The sequence below is a fragment of the Panulirus ornatus genome, chromosome 16 (assembly GCF_036320965.1).
Source record: "Panulirus ornatus isolate Po-2019 chromosome 16, ASM3632096v1, whole genome shotgun sequence".
NCBI classification, from domain to species: domain Eukaryota; kingdom Metazoa; phylum Arthropoda; class Malacostraca; order Decapoda; family Palinuridae; genus Panulirus; species Panulirus ornatus.
This window is the reverse complement of record NC_092239.1, coordinates 39,284,744-39,310,305: the sequence shown is the minus strand read 5'-3', so window position 1 is coordinate 39,310,305 and position 25,562 is coordinate 39,284,744. Positions and strand designations below refer to the sequence as shown.

Genomic DNA, 25,562 nt, shown 5'->3' with positions numbered 1-25,562 from the left:
TTGATGAACAGGTGCATTGCCTTTGGGCCGACAGAAACGCAAAGGACTTGAACACAGGTGGGCCTGTGAGTGAATCATGGCCAGGGGCGAGAATGCTTCTAAATGGCTGTGATCAATGACCAAAGTTTTTGTATCATATAACCTATTGCATATGCGTGGTGTTCGATGAATATCCTATACATAAAGTGTGAACGCGGTAGATTCAGATTAGTGAAGCAGGATAGAAGACTTCAGATATATGAATGAATATATGGAAACGTGGTTAAAAGTTAACTTCCTAAAGGACTGAGCACATTAACCACATCCTCGGTAGTATAGTGGTTAGTATCCCCGCCTGTCACGCGGGAGACCGGGGTTCGATTCCCCGCCGGGGAGATAATTCCTTTACATTTGTCATTTGAAGGTACCAGCTGCGTTGGATGACAGCTCTTTAGCGGTGAGAGAAAATGTAGCTGCGCTTGTCACCAGGATATACTTACAGAATGTTATCTAAATAGACAATTGTCAAGAATTTTCTGTAATGTATTTCTAGCTGTCCTACTTAAACAGCTCAACCACAAAATGCATGTTCACCCACCACTTAAACTCTTTATACCTTATGCATACTTGGTTAAAAGGATATATCTCCCCGGCGGGGAATCGAACCCCGGTCTCCCGCGTGACAGGCGGGGATACTAACCACTATACTACCGAGGATGTGGTTAATGTGCACAGTCCTTTAGGAAGTTAACTTTTAACCACGTTTCCATATTTTCATTCATATATCTTTAGTCTTCTATCCTGCTTCACTAATCTGAATCTACCGCGTTCACACTTTATGTATAGGATATTCATCGAACACCACGCATATGCAATAGGTTATATGATACAAAAATTTTGGTCATGGATCCCAACTGTAAAGAAGCATTCTCGCCCCTGGCCATGATTCACTCACACGCCCACCCGTGTTCAAGTACTTTGCAGTGCTGTCGGCCCAAAGGCAATGCACCTGTTCATCACCCATTGGGAATTTCAAATAAAACAGACCCTAATGACAATACTCTCTCATGATACATATGCTGCATGAGCCTTTATGCATTGGGAGTTTATATCGTCCCTAATCTCTCACCTGAGTCCTACATTAGGGAACAAAGAGTAGCGATAGTAGCCATACACGGAGTCGATCGCTCGAACAATAAATACATATGGAATTGATCATCTGTTTCTATCCAAATACATCGCACGAATACACATCTTCCTGGAACCTACAGTGAAGCGGGAGGCAGAAAACACGGTGCGCAGGCGATGATAGGATGAAGCGCGGTGTTCAATACGTGTCTTATATAAAGAGTGAACGTCGTGGATTCGGATCAACAGATAAGGATAAACGACTCAAGATATAAATGTAAATACTATTAATCGTGTTGAAATATGTTGCTAGAGGAATGAACACATTAACCACATCCTCGGTAGTATAGTGGTTAGTATCCCCGCCTGTCACGCGGGAGACCGGGGTTCGATTCCCCGCCGGGGAGATAATTCTTTTACACCTGTCTTTTGCCAGGTATCAGCTGCGTTGGATGACAGTTCTTTAGCGATGAGTGAAAATGTAGCTGCGCGTCACCAGGATATGCCTACAGAATGTTATCAAAACAGAAAATTGTCAAGAATTTTCAGTTACGTATTTCTAGCTATGTCCTACCTAAGAGGCTTAACCACAAAATGAATGTTCACCCACCGCTTAAACACCTTATACCTAATGCACAATTGGTTAAAATGATATATCTCCCCGGCGGGGAATCGAACCCCGGTCTCCCGCGTGACAGGCGGGGATACTAACCACTATACTACCGAGGATGTGGTTAATGGGTTCACTCCCCTGAGAAGATATTAGAATTTCATAATGTGTTCAATTCCTCACTCATGTTTGACAATAGCGAAATATTTGGCAAAACCTAGAATATGATTCTCAAGATTATTCATTACATTACAAGAAGCAAAGACAACTATCACAATATCCAGAGAAGGGCAACAATAATGGCATCTGAACCGAGAATACTGAGTAAGGGTAAGGTTAGAGGCCTTGAACTTTGTCACTGGGTGGAAGCGATAAGAGTGAGGGGCGACGATCACAACCTCAATGTTCTTAACCCAATCTAATGTCGCATTCTCTCCCTTGGCCATGACTTGTGTTCAAGTCCTTTGGGCGGCAGTCGGCCCACAGGCAACGCACCTGTTCATCTTCCATTGGGAATCAAATGAGACAGACCCTAATGTAAATATACATTAGCAAATCTACTGCACGAATGTGTATGCATTGAGAGTTTATATCGTCCCTAATCCCTCACCAGAGTCATACATTTGGGAACAAAGATTATCGATAGTAGCCATACACGGAGTCGATCGCTCGAACAAGAAATACATATGGAATTGATCCTCTGTTTCTATCCAAATACATCGCACGAATACACACCTTCCTGGAACTTATAGTGAAGTGGGAGGAAGAAAACAGTGTACAGGTGATTATAGAATGAAACGTGGTGGTCCATAAGTGTCTATATTAAGTGTGACCGTCGTGGAATCGATCACTTGATGAAGATAAAAGACTCTTGATATAAAAGTGATGACTTTAAAAGGTGTTGAAATATGTTGCTAAAAGAATAAGCACATTAACCACATCTTCGGCAGTATAGTGCTTCTTGATGGTTGGGATCAATGAGAAAAATTAGTGTATCATATAACCTTTTGCATATGCGTGGTGTTCGATGAATATCTTATGCATAAAGTGTGAACGCGGTAGATTCAGATTAATGAAGCAGGATAAAAGACTTCAGATATATGAATGAGAATATGAAAACGTGTTTAAAAGTTATCTTCCTAACGGACTGAGCACATTAACCACATCCTCGGTAGTATAGTGGTTAGTATCCCCGCCTGTCACGCGGGAGACCGGGGTTCGATTCCCCGCCGGGGAGATACTTTATTTACACTCGTCCTGTACCAGGTACCAGCTGTGTTGGATGACAGCTCTTTAGCGATGAGTGAACATGTTCCTGCGTGTGTAACCAGGACATAGCTACATGATGATAATTTGAGAGGTAGTCGTCAAGAATTTTCAGTTACGTATTTATAGCGATGTCCTGTTAACAAGACGCAGCCACACAGCTGCATGTTCAACCACTGCTCAAACAGGTTTTACCTGGTACAGGACAAGTTTAAAATAGGTATCTCCCCGGCGGGGAATCGAACCCCGGTCTCCCGCGTGACAGGCGGGGATACTAACCACTATACTACCGAGGATGTGGTTAATGAGCTCATTCCTATAGCAATATGATATTGGGATAGGTTTGAAAGTCTTCACTCTTATATTCGGAGTCTTTTATCTTTATTCATTGATCTGAATCCAAGGCGTTCGCACTGTGCATAAGAAAATTCATTGACCACCGCGCATATGCAATAAGGTATATAATACGAACACCTTGTTTATTGATCCCAACCATCGAGAAGCATCCCCTCCCATGGCCATGACTCCAATTAAAGTCCTTTCGGTGGCAGTCGGCCCACAGGCAACGCACCTGTTCATCTACCTTTTGGACTGACCAGTGAATTCATACCTGCCTATTTCTTGTGTTTTTGTGTGTATGGATATATATACACAGAGCAAAGACATGGAAAATAACTCTTTATAAGGGGGTGTGCTAAGAGTGTAAAGCTCCCAGTAATACCGAGATTAATGACGCGTACATGAGGGTGTGTGATCATAGTCATCTGCTTACGCACCCATCCAGAGAATCGTTCGGTACACACGTTTCTTAGAAATCTAGGCTGTACTATATGGTCTTGGTGGCTCAATCGCTTCCCCTCGGCTTCATACCCAGTCCACAGTACCTAACAGCTTCAGCCTTTAATCTGATGACCCCGTGTTATCTCCCTCCCGCCTCACTATAGGTTCCAGGGAGATGTGTGTGTATTCCTGTGATGTATCTACACAGATGATCAATTTCATACGTATTTCTTATTCGAGCTGTTGATCTCGTGTATGGCCACTATTCATGTGTTTCGTGGAGAGAATTTTACTCGTGTTGCCCTGCCTATTATCTTCTTTGTAAATATGTATCCATATTTTCACTCATGTATTTATATACACACACACACACATACACATACAGAGCCAAGTAACGTAACATTATTCCACTTGTCTGAAGGGTGGTGTTCATGCTCAGTCTAACATGATTCGCTTTATTCATCCTCTGGCACTACAAAAGTACAAGTTGAGTATCCGTTCTTGGACCAGAAGTTTTTCGAATTTTTCGAATATATATATATATATATATATATATATATATATATATATATATATATATATATATATATATATTGTGGATGGCACCCAAGTCTAAGCTCAAAATCATATGTTTCTCATAAACCTTATACATATAGTTTGAAGGTAATTACTGCATTATTTTAATAACTTTGCGCATCAAACGTTCCCGTAACAACTTCAGCCGCCCATATGGACAATCTGTCTGTTTGGCATCACCTTCATCCCAGACTCTGAATATATATTCTGCTGATAAGCAAGCATCTTCTTTCTTATTCGCTCACATAATTACTTAACAGTAATGAAAAAATGTGCTTAGGTGTGGACTTTTGCACTTAAAATGTCACGTCTTTGCTCAAAAGGTTTCGGATTTAGGAGCACTTAGGATTTTTAGATAAGACATGCTCAACCTGTACTTCTTTCCATCATTTTCGACAAGTTTCTTGCTTAATTTCGTGAATTGTCGCGGTCCTCCTCTCGCTGTAATTCCCCTATGAATCACCCACAAACATGTTCACGTAGAGATCCAACCCTCGTAGCAAGGCTTTAAGAGAGATCAAGATGACCAGTGATCCCAGGACCCAACCCTGGGGCACGCCAATGTTGACCTCAACCCAATTCGAGAAGGCACCTAGGACATGTGTCCTTTGATCTACTTTTGCTAAGATAATCTAATGTCCATTGAAGTAGTCATCCCCTTATTCCAGTTTCTTTATCGCCCTTCTATGTGACAGGGTCAAATGCTTTCTGGCACTCCAGGTACAGCCTTCTCTATTATCTAAAACAAAACTCGCTCTCATGGAAATCTAAGGGGTTCATCACGCATGATCTCTCTCCGTTGTAACAGTGTTATCTCTCACTTAGAGTTTCTCCTCTGCTGCTGGAGGTCATCCATTATCTTCGATTATCTTCTCCAGTATCTCGCACACCACACTCGTCAGGGAGACCAGCGCTTTTCTTATTTCCTTAAAGAAAAGTGTGACGTTTTCCATCATTATCTTCGATACTTCACTTTTTTTTTTTCAGGAATACCTTGAGCATATGAAGCGGTCTGTCGGGTGTATCTTCACATACGTGGACCACCTGAGAGGAGTTTTGTAGGGACTTTTGAGCCTTGTATGTCTCGAGGTTCCTCAATATTTTCTGTCTCCTAGATATTTCGCTGCTTCCCGGTAGTGGCTCCCCATTACACTGCATTGATGTTGGGGCTGTGGTGTGTCTTAGACTAAGAGAGTACTTCTCATATTGTTTTGTTCTTTGCTCATCTTTTCTTCTACTGTAACAACACTTTTGACTCGTCGTTCAGTTCAAATATACTCGCATTGTTCATTGTAACTATTCCCTCAGCACACCTCACTCTGGATAGTTACTCGTTAAATGATAATTCACATTTTGGTGTTTATTTTTGTCTTTTTAAATTTTTTTCTAGTGATTATACTGCTTTGTAGAACTCACTCATTCGGGTGTATTTCTAGTCTCCCAGGACATGATATAAATGCAGTCCATGTTATGATGCCTACAGTCTTCATCTTGACATGAACATGTGTAGGTTACATTGATTCTACAAGTTTTTCCTAATCAAGTTACTGACCTTGGTGTTCATATCATAGACAATTAGCTTTTTCTCATCCTTGCACTCTATGTAGGTGACGTTGTCTCTGATGATCTGAAATTGTACTCGTTTAACACCTTTGTATTGGTGACCTTTGGTTGTGGAAGTATGGTTTGATGACAGTACGAGCGGTGCAGTTTTGAGCTGTAGTTATCAGTGGATATATCCGATTAGTTCGTAATCTCGGTTTCTTCGTCGTTGTTAGTGTATTGATTTTTGTAGCCAGTGCTTGTTGCAGCCACTGAGGTTCTCTGCGGAGAGTTCCTCAGCTTAAACAGCTCTATGAAGGCTAATTTTAATGAAGGGAATTATAACACTGGCTTTCTCGAGGCCAGAGCGTTCACTGGGCACCTTCAGGCAACGGCAAAGTAATCAGAAACGCTCTCTGTAAACTGAAGAATGATTTAAAAAGGTAATTACTTATAAGTGGAGAAGTCGTTGACATGACAGAATAATTCTATAGACTTAACAGGTAAGAATGGCTTGAAAATGACAGGATTCGCGTGGCAACACCTGCACATATGATGCAAAAGTCACCAGGTATATTCAATATGTACAGATAGTAATAAAGTATGAAATTGCATCGGCCGGGAATTGAACCCGGGCCTCCCGCGTGGCAGGCGAGAATTCTACCACTGAACCACCGATGCTCCCTTTCGAACACTAGAATTCACTGTAAGACACTGTGAAATATTACTACAGTGTGTTGTACACTGATTCAATCATCCACCTTTTAAAACTGCGATCCTCCTCCTCCGTTTTTGATTTCAGAATCCCGGCACATTTGCCTATGCGTTAATGGTAGGTGTGTCAGCAAGGAGATAAAAAAAGTGGAGCGAGATAAGATCCAAAAACACATTTGTCTGTGCGTTAATGGTAGGTGTGTCAGCAAAGAGATAAAAAATTGGAGCGAGGTAAGATCAAAAAATGGATGAATAATTATCGGCCTTTATACACTCTTACTTCAGTCTAGCGAGCCAGACATCACCAAAAGTCTACGGAGTAAGTTTTTTTTTTTAACCGTGCCCCGAAAAAAATCATCGACTGTTCGGCGGCGTAACAGAAACTGGCTCTGTCAGGGTTCTACTAGGCAGTGTCCCATTGTCGACAGTATTCATTATCTATACAGCCGACATCCCTCCTCCTGTTGGAATCAAGTGTATGGACTTCTTTTGTTTGTGATGTCTCAAAAGTAGTTTCGAACAACGCATGTCTAGTGTACGCTTATGATAAAACCGGAGGGTTCCGGCTTGTTCCTTTTTGATAAAGATGACGAGGCGAAACAGACGTATGTAATTCACCATATTGGCACTGGGAAAGATAAAATCCACGACATTTAAGAGGGAAATGGGATAACTCGCTAAAAAAAAAGAGATGCAGAATCCTGGGTCACAGACTAACATGGCGAGGCTTGATGATAGATCAGATCAGCAAAAGAACCACACAAGGAAAAAATATAAAGGCTCTGATTAGTCTATATAGGTTCTGGCACTTTTTGGAGAGCCACAAATTACATCTGGTGAAAGCCATGATCATACCTTAACCTAGACCCGTATCTAAACCTCCAGAGGATATAAGACAGGCCTCCTCACTTCGTCACAGACGAAAGGTGTCCATGTTACACAAACATCAAAGAAGAACGTGGACGATTAAAAATCAAACCTATTGGTACATATTTTGTTGAAGCAACAAAGGCAGTAAGGCAGTGTGGCAAAGGATATAGATTAAGATGATGTATCCTATAAACATATCAGAGACTTTGAGAGCAGTACATGGATGGAACATCCTTCGTTCCCATGGCCCCTCGGAGCACTTGGGGAACAATCCTCCATCCATCATTGTACACAGTGAATAATTTTTTTGCTTGGCTGTTTGTCCTTCCTTCTCCCTTAACTAACGAGGAACAGCATCGTGACTACAGCTTCGTCAGTGTGTCGGAGGTATATAGATGAGTTGCCCAAAACATGTTTCCAGAATGCTTTACCACACACTCCACAAAACCTACATCGTAGATCTAATATTTCTAACTCTCTCTCTCCCATTTGAGAACTTTACCTTCACCTGTCCGATCCTTTCACTATCTTCTTTAACTACCCCATTAAAAAAAAATAAAATGATCGTCCATTGTCTCTGGGAGTGCAGGTGTCTGTAAGTTAGTACGTGGAGCTGTTGGAAGAATCATACGCGTGTCGTACATCAAGTGTGAGAAAACACGGTACATATCTGTAACTGTGAGATGCATCAGACATTCTGCCTCATGTATGAGTGTGAATGACCTTGTGTGAGGCTTTGTGTACTAACTGAAAGATGCTACTCTTCACGCGCTCTCAAGTAACACCTTCACGCGCCCTCAAGTAACACCTTCACGCGCCCTCAAGCAACTAACACCTTCACGCAGCCTCAAGTAACACCTTCACGCGCCCTCAGGTAACAGCGTGTGTTGGGGATGGGGCATTAGGACAGCATGTGCCTGTTGATGGTTCCTGTTTGTGACCAAGATGTTTGTAGTGAAATACATTCTTATACCCATGTGGGGCTGAATGAATTTCCTTCAAGTATAATGAAAGTCGTGGATTCACACCAATAAACCAGGGTAACACATTACGAATGAAGGAAGACTTTAGAATGTGAAGAAACATTATTGTGTTGCTAGAGGAATAAGTTAAAAGTCACATCCTCGGTAGTATAGTGGTAAGTATCCCCGCCTGTCACGCGGGAGACCGGGGTTCGATTCCCCGCCGGGGAGGCAACTCTATTACACTTGACCTGTATCAGGCATCAGTTGTTTAATCGCATCACTTATAGGGATAAGTGGCCTACAACTGCATCTATGGACCGTATGAGCAGTACAGAACTGCACTATATTTAAACTGATACATGCTCAGAGTATTTTGCAGTTTCTAATGGTATTTGTAGAAAACAGTTGAGCAATGTGCACAGCGAAGCTCCCTGGAACGTGAGAAGTGTATATTATTCTTTGAGAAGCTCCCTTCTTTTGTCTCATTGTCGTCAGGCTGATGTCGCACCGTATCTGTGTACATGACACAGAGTCTTGATCAGCGCCAGATATTACTCCAGCTACTCCTTCCCACTTGAAATTTTCTTCACTCGTGTTATGGGTATTTCTGTGTTGCTTGTTGCCGCTACTGATGTTGCTGAAGCCTGTGTGTGTGTGTGTGTGTGTGTGTGTGGATCACAGAGTTTCGCCCCCGCCTCTTAACCTTGTGTATATGTGTACCGTGTTTTTACTACTGTGTGTGGTGGGCATGTGTGTACAAGCGCTTCGTCTATCTTGGTGAATATATTTCCATCTGTTTGTCTCTTGTGTTTGTCTGCCTTTGACTTCCTTTCATTCTTTTCTCGGTCTACAGCTTTCTCTGTGGTTTTGAGTCCTCTCTTCTCGAATTCTAAATCTTTTTACGTTTTTTTTTTTTTCTTCGTTTCTTGAAACAGATGGATGCACCTGTGCTTTCTTGGGGAACTACTCGTTCAGAATTTTGAATAATGTTTTCAGTCCTCGGAGCCGTAAAAGCCATGTTTGAGATGATGTAATCTCCGATGGTGAGAAAGATGGTGGGAAATCTAAGATATCAGACGACACAACCAAACAAGGAAGCAAGACAATAAAACATTGGTCAATTTCAATATGTGTCTGGGAAGGCGAGAATATGTTGCTCTCCTGACAAAGGGGATAACTATGACAACCAAATCCTCTGTAATATACCGGTCTGTGGTCTTGCTTATCATGAAGATACAGGGATTCGCTTCCCAGTCAAGCATAAAGTGTGGAAGGTCTTAACCTATGGAGAGTGATGGAGGCTCCGCGCCCCAGACACTCTGGTCGATAATCAAAGCGTGGTAGTGGGCATCGCACTAAAGCCCTTATCATCTTATCAAGAGAGCCTGTCATGAATCCACGTAGCATCGGTGGTTCAGTGGTAGAATTCTCGCCTGCCACGCGGAAGGCCCGGGTTCGATTCCCGGTCGATGCATAATTTTATATTTTGCATTGTATAAAGTGCGTTTTGCAGCACATTTGTAGATATTCTTCTGGTAAATGAGGTATTTGTAACCTTGTTTCATGAGTCCTTTGTGAGGAATTTCTTGTCATTTAATTCCTCACCCACCGATTCAGTCTTAAGCAATTCTATTGTAATTCTCTCATTGATGGCACTCCAGCAAGAACTGGAATTATGTATTTTCCCTCGCATGCAGTTACGTGGGAGTTAATTCCTATCGCTTAATTACTTTACAAGTATATCTTGGTCAAGCTGCTTAGCACTGGATCGGCTGAAAAGTAATTATGTAAAAATGATCGTTAGACATAGCCATTCCCTAAATTGGCGGTATTATAGAGAATTATCTTTGTGAAAGATAAAGATCTGGCAAGCAATCGTTGGCAAGTTATTCTTTAGTTAATCGCTTGATAATTGCTCCCTCGGTAATTGCTCCAAAGTATGTTTTCATTGGCACTTAAATCCTGTGAATAAATCCCTTTCACATATCTCTCTCTTTAGTAATCATCTCGCAGCTAAATCCTAAAACCTTTGGAAAGTAAGTAACTCTTCATGTCATCACTCGGACTTAATCTCCCTCACCCACGCAGGTAATCTGATAAGAGATAAAGGTCCATTGATAAAGGAGCATTTCCACATACAAGTGGAGAACACAGTTCCTGATATACGCACAGATCGTTGTGGTACATCAGCATATTACCGGGAAATGGGAAGAAAAATGAGATGTGTAATGTGAAACTGAAAATTTGATTTCATGTCAGTTATGTTTTCGTGTGTGCATTTGTGTCAGTGGGAATGTGTGGGCAAGTGTGTTCTGTACCTGCGTGATTGCAAGTGGTGTGTGTGTGTGTGTGTGTGTGTGTGTGTGTGTGTGTAATTAATGAATTGCACTGTGTGAGGAGGGAGATTTACGCAAGTGGGCCTCGTCTACCAGACTTGACAATGCATCTTTTCAAACTTTTTATAAACTAGCATTCAAGAACTCTCTAAATTCATTTCATTTATCCACATCTTTGAGGACTTCAGTTATGTCTTTCCTCATACGACCCTTGCTCAAGGTCATGTTGTGGCCTCTAGTTGTTCTCTCTTGACGTCTTGTGAAGAATTGTTCAATACTAGCTTCATCATACTGGTTTAAGAACTTGAAAGCTGTGATGAAGTCGCCCCCTTACTCGTGTGTGTGTGTGTGTGTGTGTGTGTGTGTGTGTGTGTGTGTGTGTGTGTGCGTGCGTGCGTGCAAGTGCAGGGGCTTATGTGTGACACAACACGTTAAGCTGTGTGAGGCCTCTGTATTGCATTTAGCAAGTGCCCATGTAGGTGTTTGAGAGAGCATACATTTCCCCACGTCGTACATCAGCATGTGTGTGGGAGTGTGATCGTTATTGCACGTGTAAACAGATGCCACACTTCACGCCCCCTCACTTGACTGTGTGTGTGTGTGTGTAGGAGGTAGGGAATTTGTGGCGAGTGCGCTGGCTACGTGTGTCGCTGGATGAATTTCCTATACGCTGTGTGGACGTCGAGGTTTCAGATCAATACAGACGGCAGCCCGGAGGCTCCGGACGTCAACCAGAGCTGCAGGACGTAGAGAAATCATGTCTTATTGTTGAGGGAATTGGATGTAGGAAACCATATCCTCGTTAGTATAATGGCTGATTAATTACCCTCGCCTATCATGCGAGACATTGGGATTCGAATCCCCGCCGAGAAGCAAATATGTCGATGTTTATCAGCTGTAAACGGACATGGAGGCTCTAACTGGGAACAAGCGAATGGATAATGTTCCGTCAATTGATAGAGTGAACTGCACTCTTGAAGTGTAGCATCGGTGGTTCAGTGGTAGAATTCTCGCCTGCCACGCGGGAGGCCCGGGTTCGATTCCCGGCCGATGCATTGTTTTGAGGGTATATGTTGATGGATTAGAATTTTGTGTGCTTGAATTTGAGTGTGTCAGCTGGTGTATTTGAATCACTATGTATGTACGTGACTGTGGTGTCTACAGATGTGTATACATGTGCATAGAATACTTCTTTTTGTATAGATGTTTGTCCCATGCGCATGTGTTGTTTGTATACATAGAACGTGTTTTGTCTATGAATTTGGGTTTATACATCTACTTCTTGTTTCGGAATGTATCTTAAGCAAGTACTAATGATTTTCTTAATAGCCACATATCAGAAGCTCTTTAACGATCATAGCAGGGAGATTGGATCTGCCTCCTCCCAAGTCAGTCACTAAAGAATGAGGTGAATCTCTTAAGCATTTTCCCTTAGTCACGGACGAAAGTCCACATCGAGGCTTGGCCTTGATTGAAATGTGAAGGATGATGAGAGGGAGAGAGAGAGAAAATAAGATAGAATTACATCAGAATTTCGGGAAAAAAGTTACAAGATGCCTTTAGAAAGAGGCAGGTCATAGTCGTTAGGAGGAACATGAGGGTGGGTGTGTGTGTGTGAGCTCCAGTGATTTGAAGTCTAGGGATAGAAAGGTATATCCAAACGGTCCAGCCTTAAGTTGTCAAAGGCCACTCAGTAATTATGCGATATGATAGTTTACCGAGTAATACATGGTCCAGCTAATGGCTGGAGCATCCAAATAGTTAACTCTTGGGAGCAAAATCCAAAGTAATACCTTTCGAAAAGAATAAGTGAACAGACAATTGAGGCATAGGGGAAGTGGGTCAAGTTGTGAAGGTTACATTGCTTTAGACTCGACTGAATCTTGTAATATAGGATTAGAACCTCCCAGGTGAGAGCAGAACTCCATACAAGGACGGATCAATCCTTCGTGTAAACTGAAAACGTGTCCAGAAAAGAGTTTACGGTCTCTCAGAGGAAGATTTGGCTATTTGTGCCACGTAAGATTTCACAAGGTAGATGCTACAGTGACACCAAGATTGTTCATATGTTAAGCGGCGGATTTGCTCATCCACCAAAATAGTTAGGAAAGTTACGATTGGTTTTAGAGAGAGTGAGGTGGATGGAAATTGGATGTTGGAAGCATTAGACTTAACCAGATTCCCTCTACCCAAGTGAGTCTTCCTGTTCCGAGTTGAGATACAGATCGAGCGAGAGACGATGGAGTAGATTTGAAGCAGTTGGAGGACTGCTGTTTAGTCGTCAGCCCACGAGTGTATTTGGTTACGTTGAAGCAAAGGAAATTGTTAACGAAGAGGAAGAAGAGTGAAAGAGGTAGTATGAGACCCTGAGGGACGCCTCTGTCGATCGGATAAGTATGAGGAGTCGATTCATCAAAAACAGCAGAATTGGATCGATCAGACGGAGTTAGATATGAAGAAACGGAGAGAGAGAGAGAAGCAAGCCAAAGGAAGGAAACCTTGATATGAGACCCTATTGCCATACTCTATCAAAAGCTTTTGATACATAAAGGGCAACTACAAAGGATTCTCCCTAAGTCTTTTCTAAGATGATGACCAGACATTAGTAAGTTAAGTCGCCAGTGGATCTCCTCCTTGTGGGAGCCATACTGGTGATCAGAGATAAGACTCAGAGATTCAAGATTTTTGAAGGTATTGGAGTTCAGGAGGGATTCGGAAAGTTTGGAAATGGTAGAAGTCAAACCAACAGGACATATGATGGATGGGTTAGAACGGTCCTTGTATTCTGGGATGAGACGTACCAACCTCCATGAAAAAGGAACAACTGTGATATGAAAAGGAATACATCGGCTATAAACTGGCGAATCAGGAGAACAGTTCGAATCTGTAATGTAGTATTAAGTTAAAGAGTGAACCTTAAGGTTCAAATGTAGCATCGGTGGTTCAGTGGTAGAATTCTCGCCTGCCACGCGGGAGGCCCGGGTTCGATTCCCGGCCGATGCAAGTTTTTGAGAAATTCGTTCTTTGTAGATGGAGGATGCGTATAGAATTTCTTGAGAAATATCTCACGCCAAGTATTTCTTTCAAAGAAAGTCTTTAGCAAGAACTTCCTTGACAGGTTATTTCATGGGATGGAATTCCTTGTGAATCTTTTTCCTGCGTTAAGAAATTAACATAAAAGTGATTAATACTGTCGCGAATATTTTTGTGCCGGATATTGTCCATTCGTCATTCTCTTACTCGTGAACGAGTACGTTGACGACGAGATCTTGCCTTTAGGCAGGTCACGCACGTAGCGTGCACCGCAGGAAAATGAAGTGTGTTCTCGAGTGTTATATGTATATGAGACGAGGAGATTGTATATTTGTGGACTGACTGCCAGCAACCCGCGTGTGGGGTGAAGCAGATACGAAAAGGCAGCAGCAATCGTCTAGAGGAGTGAAAGTTAACAGCCACTGAAGTGTGCTGGCTCGCTACACAGTCACCACTATCTCTTACGATACCCAGGCAGGTAGTAGAGTAGAACATCCCTTGTCGGTGGATGTCTGATTCACAGATTGTTCATGGGGGGAAAACAGAACATTCTATCATTCTATGCAAATGGTGTCTTCCACCATGAGACATGATCAACACCCCTGTGATGTGTTTCCCTTAAGAGGGGCTTCATTGAGAAAAACGACATTTTACGTCTCTAAAAGCTCATTCACGAAAAGAGTCATCTTTTGAATGTCATGCCCTTCAAAAAATTATTTCATTGTATAGTAATCCTTCGGTAATCCCTCAGCGTTGAAGTCCTGCTGTAATTCCCTCAACATCTCCCTCGAGTTACTTTTCTGCCAGAAAAGGTACACAGAATTATATAGTGGTAACTTCGTCGCTCGTAATCCTAAACGTAATTCCTTCACAAGTGATTTGAAGACGGATATATGAACTCGTATCTGCAAGTAAACAACTAATAGAATGTGTTTATTGATAGCTGTAGGTTCGTTCGTGGTAATCCACTGGAAGACGGATATATGAACTCGTATCTGCAAGTAAACAACTAATAGAATGTGTTTATTGATAGTTGTAGGTTCGTTCGTGGTAATCCACTGGAAGATGGATATATGAACTCGTATCTGCAAGTAAACAACTAATAGAAAATGTGTTTATTGATAGCTGTAGGTTCGTTCGTGGTAATCCACTGGAAGATGGATATATGAACTCGTATCTGCAAGTAAACAACTAATAGAAAATGTGTTTATTGATAGTTGTAGGTTCGTTCGTGGTGATCCACTGGTACATAATGATGTCACTATTCTACATACACCAACGTATAAATGATAGGTTAGTGTATAACTAAAGCGTTAACATACCTTGGTTGGATACAGAGAATCATATAGTAGATGAAACTTAATCGTATATCTGAGGAAAATTGGATTATTACATTCAAATGGTGCGTGCGCTTTTGCGTAATGTAATCACCTATTTGTGCTATTCGGGGAGGGAGTCTTACACTCGTTAGGCCCAATTTCTAGGGAAAAGTCATTGACTTCCCCGAGGGTTGGGATGAACACCTAAATTACCTTTGGGCTTGACAGCCGCTCTCAGGATCGACCTCGGGGCGTGCCCGTACGTGAATCATGGTAAGCAACGCTAACCTCTACAGCACTGCTAGTGTGTGTATGTGTGTGTGTTTGTATGTGTGTGTGTGTGTGTGTGTGTGTTTTACATCACATGTACTCTTGATTTTAGTGTACCTTTTACTCTTTCTTGTTATTAGGTCTCTTTAGGGCATTTCAGTACGATGGCTTTTGAATATACACCAGATATACTTTCAACCCAACAGCAATTTGTAAAGATATTAAGATTGTCACAAATGAAAATTCTAATTATTTTTACGAGAGGTTTTAAAGTACTGTTAAAAGAACAAGTACGACTCTATAGTTAGAGCTTCGGGAGAGGAGGATATATCAGTTGAAACGAGGTTATATTCATCTAGTGTATAGTGGTTAGTGTGGCCGCCAGCCATGCGGGAGACTGGGGGTTTGGTTCCCCAGCCAATAGTAAATGTATTAAGCCTAATAGACTGTGAAGGGAGATGAAATCCCTGGACTGTGAACAGACAGCTGGATTACTGCATCAGTTCATGGTACAATGCAATATACTTCAGTGAAGTCATAAATTGAACCCTGGCAACATGCAATGTAGCATCGGTGGTTCAGTGGTAGAATTCTCGCCTGCCACGCGGGAGGCCCGGGTTCGATTCCCGGCCGATGCATCTTTTGATGACTTTCATTTTATAGTAACTTGAAATATCGGTAGCCCCCCCCCGAGAAGCGACACATTTGGTAAATACTGTCTACGAATGTCAGGTACCTACAAAGTGTTTCAATGTACGGGAGTACATGTAATTGGGTCATTTAGATAAGTACAGTAATTTCCCTTACAGATAACTGTCAGAGATAAGACTTTTGATCATTATCTTTGATAATTCTTGGAAGGGAAACTCATGAAAAGAAGTCTGTCGCTAGTATTAAGATATCAACGTTGTGTCATGATAATTGTAATGATGTTTAAAGGTTTTGAATTAGGTACAGCTAAAGCCTGAAGATGTAGATAGAAATGCACAAAATACAGTTGAGCTGTAACAAGGAAAGGGAAAGCGTTAATGCCTTGTACAAAGTGATAGTGCAACACTAATTATATATCTCTGATGCTCAGTATGGAATGGGTCTCTCTCTCTCTCTCTCTCTCTCTCTCTCTCTCTCTCTCTCTCTCTCTCTCTCTCTCTCTCTCTCTCTCTGACCGGTCCGTGCGAGCTCGGGGTCGGCTTGCATGAGTCTGTGTTAACGAAATACGACTCGGGAACCATTGATCTCGTGTGGCAAGTGGTGATGATGCTAGGGTTGAACTGTAGCTTCATTTTGGACCTGCTGTAAAGTAATGGTTTGACAGTGTTTGACATCTCTTATTGATAGGTGGTGTAAGAGGAAACTCATTTCTGGTAGTCCTAGTTGTTCAGTTGATATGGGAAATGTAGCTGAGTTTAGGAAGAATGAAACTCTTGTGGATGCGCTCACGAGTTGTAGGGAGTATTAAGCGTCTCAAGTCTACGAAGAATGTAGGAACGGTAGTTGGAGAACTTGAAGCTGGTGGCGAAGCGTTCCTTTGTGCTTCGTTTATGGTCCCAGATGACACCAAGACTCTAGGTGAAGTAGAATGAATCAAAGATTTGGGGACCAAGTGAGACAGTAAGGTTTAGGACATGGGTTGGTCTGCATGGCTATGATTCTGGTTCGGTTGATGGCGACTTTGCTGATGGTGATCCAACTCCGGAGATTGTCGAGGGTGTTATGGAAGTCGATGAAGGCAGGTGTGCCGTTATCAGCACTGTTAACAGTGGGAGATTTTTTTTTCTTTTTTTGCTGTATATCCATCGACAGGGTGAAACCGCGCAGGTACTGATAATAAGGTCGAAGAAATGTAAGGGTTCCAGGGTTCCATCTTTGTGCCTTGTGGAACGCCACCACAGACTAGGAGCTGGAAGATGATGAAGATGGCGTCTGGGAAGAGTACAGTCGGCGATGCTCACTGGTATGAGGTTTCTCCACATTCCATTGTTGCTGAACCTGTTGATGATCATACTATGGCTGAGTCGTTCGATGTCTCTGATGAGGTGAACATTAGTGAGAGTCGCTGGCGTTTCTTTGAGCTGGATAAAATCTGGAGCCAGATGGTAGAGGAGGTCTTCATATTACAAAACTCCTGAGAGCCTATGGAATTTGCAATGTCAGTTTAAGCCTAGTGTGGCATAATTTTCAGAGTTATGGTTGGGGATCGACGTGATGATAATGGATCGTAACCCTGAGAGGGAGGGTGTGTGTGTGTGTGTGTGTGTGTGTGTATGTATGTATGTATGTGTGTGTGTGTGTGTGTGTGAGTGTGTGAGTGTGTGTGTGTGTGTGTGTGTGTGTGTGTGTGCATCATTTGCGATGGGTATGCAATCAAATAATGTTCCTATGTGTACTCCTTAATTTTACATCTTATAATTAGGTATCTTTTACTGGGTCATTTCATCACGTATCTACGCGTGCGTGAAAGATGTTTTGTGATTTTACATTTCAACAATCATTTGAACGAAGGCATAATGTTTACAAAGTGATATGTTTCATATTAAAAGATCTACGATTATCATTACCGAAGGACTAAAGGTATACTGTAATAATAAATTGACACTCTAAAGTGAGCCTCAGGAGGTGGGGTAATAACTGTTGACCTGACACGAGGTATAACTATAGTAGTTATATCCATCTAGTGGTTAGTGTGGCCGCCTGTCATGCGGGAGACTGGGGGTTTGATTGCCCAACCAATAGTAAATGTGTTAAGCCTAATAGACTGTGAAGGGAGATGACATCCTTGGACTGTGAACATACAGCTGGGTAACTTCATCAGTTCATGATACAATGCAATATACATCTGTGAAGTCATAAATTGAACCCTGGGATCATGCAATGTAGCATCGGTGGTTCAGTGGTAGAATTCTCGCCTGCCACGCGGGAGGCCCGGGTTCGATTCCCGGCCGATGCATCTTTTGATAACTTTCATTTTATGTAGGCATTAAATATCGGTAGCTCCACAATGAATATCGGGAGCTCCTCAAGAAGTGACACATCAGGAAATATTGTCTACGAAAGTGAGGAATTGGCTCCAATTCCATTGGATTCTTTAGCTAATTATTGTAATTTCCTCATGAATACCTGTCTAGTGAGATCAACCTTTTAGATCATAAATAATTCCTGGAAGGATAACGCCCTAAGGAAGCCTGTTGTGGTGTGTTCTTTCACCATCTGTTTTCAGATATCATTCATCTAAATTGTATTTCTCTCAGAAAAAAGCCTTAAAGTTGATTCATGACAGGAAAAGAACACCACATTCTTCACAGTAAAGATGTGATCCAGTTCTGGAGACTTTTGAGGATGTTCTGGAAGTCGATGAAGACGGAAGCGCTGTCATCAACAGTGATGCCAATGGAAGAGTTGTCGACGTCCTTCCACCGAGAGGATGACTCCATCAAGGTGTTGAGTACAAGGACGAAGAAACGAGGGTTCCATCTGTGTACCCTAAGGAACGCCACAGGTCAGGAGCTAGAGGGTGAAGATGGCCTTTTGGAATCACACAGTCGACCATGATCACTGGAATGAGGCTTTTCTCCATTCCGTTTTTGCAGATTTTGTTGACCCTACTATGGCTAAGTGGAAAGCTCAGACGATGGGAATGTTAGTGAGAAACGCAGATGTGTGTGTGTGTGTGTGTGTGTGTGTGTGTGTGTGTGTGTGTGTGCATCATTTGCGATGGGTATGCAATCAAATAATGTTCCTATGTGTACTCCTTAATTTTACATCTTATAATTAGGTATCTTTTACTGGGTCATTTCATCACGTATCTACGCGTGCGTGAAAGATGTTTTGTGATTTTACATTTCAACAATCATTTGAACGAAGGCATAATGTTTACAAAGTGATATGTTTCATATTAAAAGATCTACGATTATCATTACCGAAGGACTAAAGGTATACTGTAATAATAAACTGACACTCTAAAGTGAGCCTCAGGAGGTGGGGTAATAACTGTTGACCTGAACGAGGTATAACTATAGTAGTTATATCCATCTAGTGGTTAGTGTGGCCGCCTGTCATGCGGGAGACTGGGGGTTTGATTGCCCAACCAATAGTAAATGTGTTAAGCCTAATAGACTGTGAAGGGAGATGACATCCTTGGACTGTGAACATACAGCTGGGTAACTTCATCAGTTCATGATACAATGCAATATACATCTGTGAAGTCATAAATTGAACCCTGGGATCATGCAATGTAGCATCGGTGGTTCAGTGGTAGAATTCTCGCCTGCCACGCGGGAGGCCCGGGTTCGATTCCCGGCCGATGCATCTTTTGATAACTTTCATTTTATGTAGACATTAAATATCGGTAGCTCCACAATGAATATCGGGAGCTCCTCAAGAAGTGAGACATCAGGAAATATTGTCTACGAAAGTGAGGAATTGGCTCCAATTCCATTGGATTCTTTAGCTAATTACTGTAATTTCCTCATGAATACCTGTCTAGTGAGATCAACCTTTTAGATCATAGATAATTCCTGGAAGGATAACGCCCTAAGGAAGCCTGTTGTGGTGTGTTCTTTCACCATCTGTTTTCAGATATCATTCATCTAAATTGTATGTCTCTCAGAAAAAAGCCTTAAAGTTGATTCATGACAGGAAAAAAAGAACACTACATTCTTCACATTAAAGATGTGATCCAATTCTGGAGATTGTTGATGTTCTGGAAGTCGATGAAGACGGAAGCGCTGTCATCAACAGTGATGCCAATGGAAGAGTTGTCGACGTCCTTCCACCGAGAGGATGACTCCATCAAGGTGTTGAGTACAAGGACGAAGAAACGAGGGTTCCATCTGTGTACCCTAAAGAACGCCACTGGTCAGGAGCTAGAGGGTGAAGATGGCCTTTTGGAATCACACAGTCGACGATGCTCACTGGAATGAGGCTTTTATTCATTCCGTTTTTGCAGATTTTGTTGACCCTACTATGGCTAAGTGGAAAGCTCAGACGATGGGAATGTTAGTGAGAAACGCAGATGTTCCTCTGGGTTAGAATAGATATGATCTATAGGGTAGTAAAGGAGGTCTACATATTACGAAACTTCTGAGAGCCTATGGGCTTTGCAGTGTGAGTTTAAGCCTAGTTTAGCATAACTTTGAGAGAGATGGCTGGGGATCGACGTGATGATTATGGGTCGTAACTCGGAGAGAGGAAATGTGTGTGTGTGTGTGTGTGTGTGTGTGTGTGATTACCATTTGTGTTACGGGGAAAGAGGCTCACAGTCTTGTTCTCTTATCTCTTACCCTTATATAGGTACTATATTTGTAGTTTTATGTGTACATGCCCACTCACACCAGCTCTTAAGTTATTTATTGGTCAGCCGTAAGGGGAAGATGAAGAGCTGGGGTTGAATGTGCTCATCACTGGAACCCGGGCTTGCCCGGGCGCGCAACATGGTCAGCGGCGCTAACTACTACACTAGTGTGTGTGTGTATGTGTGTGTGTGGGTGGAACATTTGGGCATATGATTGAATAATTTTTCTCTGCATATCCTTTAATTTATCCCTTTTATCATTAGTTTGCTCTCTTTTACTGGGTCATTTCATCAGGCACCAACGAGTGCGTAAAAAATGTTATATAATTTTACCTTTTCAGTATCATGTGAACCAAGAACCAATGTTTGCAAAGTGATTAAAGGCTTCATATTTAAAGATATCCCTCGTATCATTACCGGAGGGCTAAAGATATACTGTAATAAATTGACTCTAATGAGAGCCTCAGGAGGTGGGGTAATAACTGTTGACCTGACACGAGGTATAACTATAGTAGTTGTATCATCTGGAGTATAGTGGTTAGTGTGGCCGCCAGTCATGCGGGAGACTGGGGGTTTGATTCCCCAGCCAAATAGTAAATGTGTTAAGCCTAATAGACTGTGAAGAGTTGAAATCTCTGGACTGTGAACAGACAGCTGGGTAACTTCATCAGTTCATGGTGCAATATACTTCTGTGAAGTCATAAATTGAACCCCTGGCAACATGCAATGTAGCATCGGTGGTTCAGTGGTAGAATTCTCGCCTGCCACGCGGGAGGCCCGGGTTCGATTCCCGGCCGATGCATCCTTAGATTATTCTTAATGAAAAAAACATGAAATATGGGAAATTTCTTGAATTACATATTTAGCAGATGATGTACGAATGTGAAGTAATTTGCAAGATGCAAGTTCTATATTACTAGCGTACGTGGAATCAAATTCCTTATAGCTCAGTACTATGATCGCCTTACAGTTAATGATCAAGTGAGATTAGCCTAAAGACGGTTCTCTTATAGATACTTCCAGCAAGAAAAGCTCTTAAAGGAAGTATGTCACACGTAATCATTTCACTGTTATCAATGACTACTCGACTAAAATGTAATTACCTGGAGAACAGTATCGTAGATCATTTCTTTGGTACCAAGTCTTCACAAGCCATTCCGTCGAAAGTTCATTCTTGACAAGGGAGGTACGTACCATTCTCCCATTTGAGCTTTAGTTAAGCCTAATAATGTATATAATAGGTTTGGGATATATGCATATAAGATCATATATTTGAGTAATTATGATAATGACGATTGATGCGGTCGAGTAAAATGCAGCCAAAGGCTACAAATAGACAGTGGGACTATCACAAGGAGGCGGGAGGCGATGAACTTTGTCCTTAAACGAAATATGAATGAATGGGTAGGGTTGCAGCTCGGGGACGAGGGATCTCCGGTGGCAAGTGATGGTGGCGGGGTTAGTAATGTTTGTTGTAAGAAAAATTGGAATTGAGGATGATCTTGTACGTCCTTTTCCCACGCCTTTTCTGGTAGCTACTTTTCTTTGGTGGAACGGGATGTGAACAAGGAGGGGGAGGCATAGGTAATTATGATATAGGTAAATATAACAGCAGCAGGAGGTGACGAGATAACGCGTGACTGGAAAACGAGGGATGACTATAGTAGTTTTATCATCGTGTGGTTAGTGTGGCCGCCTGTCAGTGCAGGAGACTCGGGATTGATTCCTTAGCCAAGAATAAATGAGTTAAGTCTTATAGATTGTGAAGGAAGATGAAATCCAGGACTTTAACAGGACTGCTGGATAACTTCATCAGTTCATGGCACAATGCAATGCACACAAGTCGTTATGAATTGAACCCAAAGGTTCAAATGTAGCATCGGTGGTTCAGTGGTAGAATTCTCGCCTGCCACGCGGGAGGCCCGGGTTCGATTCCCGGCCGATGCATCTTTTGATGATTTTCGTCTGCACAAAAACATTATATGGAAAAGGCCTCGTAAGTGACACGTTGGTTATTGTGATCTGCGCAAGTTAGAGTATTTGCAAGAACATGAATTCCTTATTACTAGCTTACATGGAATTGAATCCTTTAGCTAAGGACGGTAAATCCCTTACAAGTAGTAAGATTAGCATTTCGACATTTATGTATACAATTGAAGACACTTAAAGTATGTCGCAGGTAATCCTTTCACCAATTAATTCAAATAATTAGTCAAGTGTAATTCTCTGGAAAGCATTATTAATAGAAATTATTGCTTCTATGATTTTTCTATAAGCGGTTCAAGTGAGTTACTGTAATTTTTGACAAAGAAAACACCTACACTCCTCTCATAAGAGATATAGTTGCCCAATAATATTTTTATCATAACTGGATATTCTCAATATATAATGATAATTGTAATTATAATTGTTTGTTGAATTAAACGTAGCCAAAAGCTGAAAACATAGAGGAAATTCAAGCTGTAAAGATAGGACATAAAACTGTCTTTACCATTCAGTTTTGGGAAGAGGGATCTCCTTTGGCAGGAGGTGACGGTAGCAGGGTCGGTGCTGAAACTACTTCCTAGACTGCCTTCTGGGGACCAGTCAATGGTTTGCCAGTGTTGGAGGGACCTGTGCTCCTCTTGGTAGGCGGGAAAATAGTGTATTTATGATGGAAGGAAGGCCTTAACGTCCATGTCCCAATCTGTCATGCGAGAGAGAGAGAGGCCCGGGTGCCATTTCTGACAGTAAGATACTTCCATGAAACACAGCGTGACGTGCCAGTACTGTGTGACCGAACTGTGAACTGTGGGTAGGTGTAATATCGTCAAGGCAAGGCTAAAAGATATTATGACGACTGTATCTAATCCAGATCTTCGCAATTATGTATGTTATGCGCGGTGCCCCTGTCAGGTATAGGAATATCACGGTATATCATAGACAGAAGACTATTTAAAGTTGAAGTGACGATATTATATGATGTGTAAGATTAGACACGTAGGATGGCCAGACAGAACAGTGTTTTAAGGTCCTTTGCTATGTCAGATGGTATGTTAACCATATAGAATATTCATTCGTCAGTTTACAATAAAATTTAGCGACTCTACGAAAGTATATCCCAAAAAGAAACGGAAGGAAAAAGAATACGGGAAGAAAGTTGTGGGGAACGAGACAGAGAACCAGAGGGAAAGTAAGGGGGTCTCGTGTATTCTTTCGCACGTCTTTCCCTTATAATGACAACTGCTTCACATTCTTCATGCGTACGTGTGGCTGCGTATATATGTGTACGAGTAGTCATGTCAACCTGTCTGTGGACTCCATTTGGACTCCATTTGTGGATTCCTTGTTCCAGTGTCTGTGTATTTGTGTGTGTCAAGGTGAGCAGGTCCGTGTGTGTTTGTGTGTGTGTGTGTAGTGGCGTGGAAGGCAGTATGACTCGGCATGTTTAATGCCATTGAACCCCCACACACGCACAGGTGTTACTGCCGTGACTACAAACGTGGTTTTGATCATTTTTGTTTTTTCAATTTACTGGCTACAGCTGGATTACCGAATACACGTTGTAGATACATTGATATGTATGATAAGGTTGGAATGATTTTTTTTCCCCTCCGTAGCGTAGGTTACTGCGTGGTCAAATCCTCAGTCGTATAGTTGTCAACGTCTCAGTCTGTCACGTCAGTGCGGGGTTCGATTCCCTGCCGGGGAAGAACATCTGTTCCAACCTACGACCAGTGTTCGTCTATACAACCCAAGTGGAGCATCGTAAGGCCCTCGATTGTGCTGAAATATTGATCTGGAAACGAATAATGAAAAAAGGAAGTGAAATTTCAATGAAACAGACGTGATTCGTTTGGAGAGAAATCTCGCTTTCCTACGCGGGAAGGCCCGGGTTCGATTCCCGGCTGAAACTTGTTCTCTTATCTATCTATCTATCTATCTATCTATCTATCTATGTTCTTAAGGCGTTAGCTTGACACGGGGCTTTTGCCCGAATTGAAGTGGCTTTTGTTCATTTCTTCCATTTGTTATCCATTTTTAATACTTGTCTTACATTATGTATCGCCTCTTTTAAGTCAGCTGAGTATTGGAGATTCAATGACGAGTCATTATCCTTTGATAATGACGAGTCATTATCCTTTGTTAATGACGAGTAATTATCCTTTGTTGTTGACGAGTAATTATCCTTTGTTGTTGACGAGTAATTATCCTTTAATGACTAGTAATTATCCTTCGTTAATGACGAGTCATTATCCTTTGTTAATGACGAGTAATTATCCTTTGTTAATGACGAGTAATTATCCTTTGTTAGTGACGAGTAATTATCCTTTGTTGTTGACGAGTAATTATCCTTTAATGACGAGTAATTATCCTTCGTTAATGACGAGTCATTATCCTTTGTTAATGACGAGTAATTACCCTTTGTTAATGACGAGTAATTATCCTTTGTTGTTGGAGGTGTGACCTAACGCTATCTTTAGCAGTGTAGCGGTTATGTCCTCGCTTGTTCGCTGGGGAGACGCTGATACTCGGTAACTGAGTGAGGAAGGAGCACACCGGTCGTGTTTGGTCACACAGCTCGAGTGATATGAGAACGTCCGCCATGTCCTGCTGTCATTTTCCCACAGCTGGATCGAACGAAGTGTGTGTGTTGTTGTTAGATGATGCGTGTTTGTGGTATGATAACTGTGATATGCTAAAGTAGGTGGTACAGTTTTCCATAATTACTATATATCTTGTCAAATCCCATCGTACACACACACACACACACACACACTATTTTTGGTAGCTAAGACGGCACGGTCAGCTGAGGCCCTAATCAAGGCCATCCCATTAACGCTACATATATATGTATATATATATATATATATATATATATATATATATATATATATATATATA

General features: G+C 41.9%; 1 long non-coding RNA gene and 16 other non-coding genes across 17 annotated transcripts in view; 13 read left to right on the top strand and 4 right to left on the bottom strand.

Moving 5' to 3' along the window:
* Positions 1-25,562, top strand: part of LOC139754260 (uncharacterized) — a 452,598-nt gene that overhangs the window by 110,049 nt on the left and 316,987 nt on the right. The gene's annotated exons all lie outside the window — the stretch shown is intronic.
* Positions 304-375, top strand: TRNAD-GUC (transfer RNA aspartic acid (anticodon GUC)). Its single transcript has one exon. It is a non-coding gene; the product is annotated as a tRNA-Asp (tRNA).
* Positions 625-696, bottom strand: TRNAD-GUC (transfer RNA aspartic acid (anticodon GUC)). Its single transcript has one exon. It is a non-coding gene; the product is annotated as a tRNA-Asp (tRNA).
* Positions 1,443-1,514, top strand: TRNAD-GUC (transfer RNA aspartic acid (anticodon GUC)). Its single transcript has one exon. It is a non-coding gene; the product is annotated as a tRNA-Asp (tRNA).
* On the bottom strand, positions 1,765-1,836 carry TRNAD-GUC (transfer RNA aspartic acid (anticodon GUC)). The gene has a single exon. It is a non-coding gene; the product is annotated as a tRNA-Asp (tRNA).
* Positions 2,883-2,954, top strand: TRNAD-GUC (transfer RNA aspartic acid (anticodon GUC)). The gene has a single exon. It is a non-coding gene; the product is annotated as a tRNA-Asp (tRNA).
* TRNAD-GUC (transfer RNA aspartic acid (anticodon GUC)) lies at positions 3,208-3,279 on the bottom strand. Its single transcript has one exon. It is a non-coding gene; the product is annotated as a tRNA-Asp (tRNA).
* TRNAG-GCC (transfer RNA glycine (anticodon GCC)) lies at positions 6,492-6,562 on the bottom strand. Its single transcript has one exon. It is a non-coding gene; the product is annotated as a tRNA-Gly (tRNA).
* Positions 8,587-8,658, top strand: TRNAD-GUC (transfer RNA aspartic acid (anticodon GUC)). Its single transcript has one exon. It is a non-coding gene; the product is annotated as a tRNA-Asp (tRNA).
* On the top strand, positions 9,834-9,904 carry TRNAG-GCC (transfer RNA glycine (anticodon GCC)). Its single transcript has one exon. It is a non-coding gene; the product is annotated as a tRNA-Gly (tRNA).
* TRNAG-GCC (transfer RNA glycine (anticodon GCC)) lies at positions 11,751-11,821 on the top strand. Its single transcript has one exon. It is a non-coding gene; the product is annotated as a tRNA-Gly (tRNA).
* TRNAG-GCC (transfer RNA glycine (anticodon GCC)) lies at positions 13,699-13,769 on the top strand. The gene has a single exon. It is a non-coding gene; the product is annotated as a tRNA-Gly (tRNA).
* TRNAG-GCC (transfer RNA glycine (anticodon GCC)) lies at positions 15,956-16,026 on the top strand. Its single transcript has one exon. It is a non-coding gene; the product is annotated as a tRNA-Gly (tRNA).
* TRNAG-GCC (transfer RNA glycine (anticodon GCC)) lies at positions 18,265-18,335 on the top strand. The gene has a single exon. It is a non-coding gene; the product is annotated as a tRNA-Gly (tRNA).
* Positions 19,623-19,693, top strand: TRNAG-GCC (transfer RNA glycine (anticodon GCC)). Its single transcript has one exon. It is a non-coding gene; the product is annotated as a tRNA-Gly (tRNA).
* TRNAG-GCC (transfer RNA glycine (anticodon GCC)) lies at positions 21,410-21,480 on the top strand. Its single transcript has one exon. It is a non-coding gene; the product is annotated as a tRNA-Gly (tRNA).
* Positions 22,555-22,625, top strand: TRNAG-GCC (transfer RNA glycine (anticodon GCC)). Its single transcript has one exon. It is a non-coding gene; the product is annotated as a tRNA-Gly (tRNA).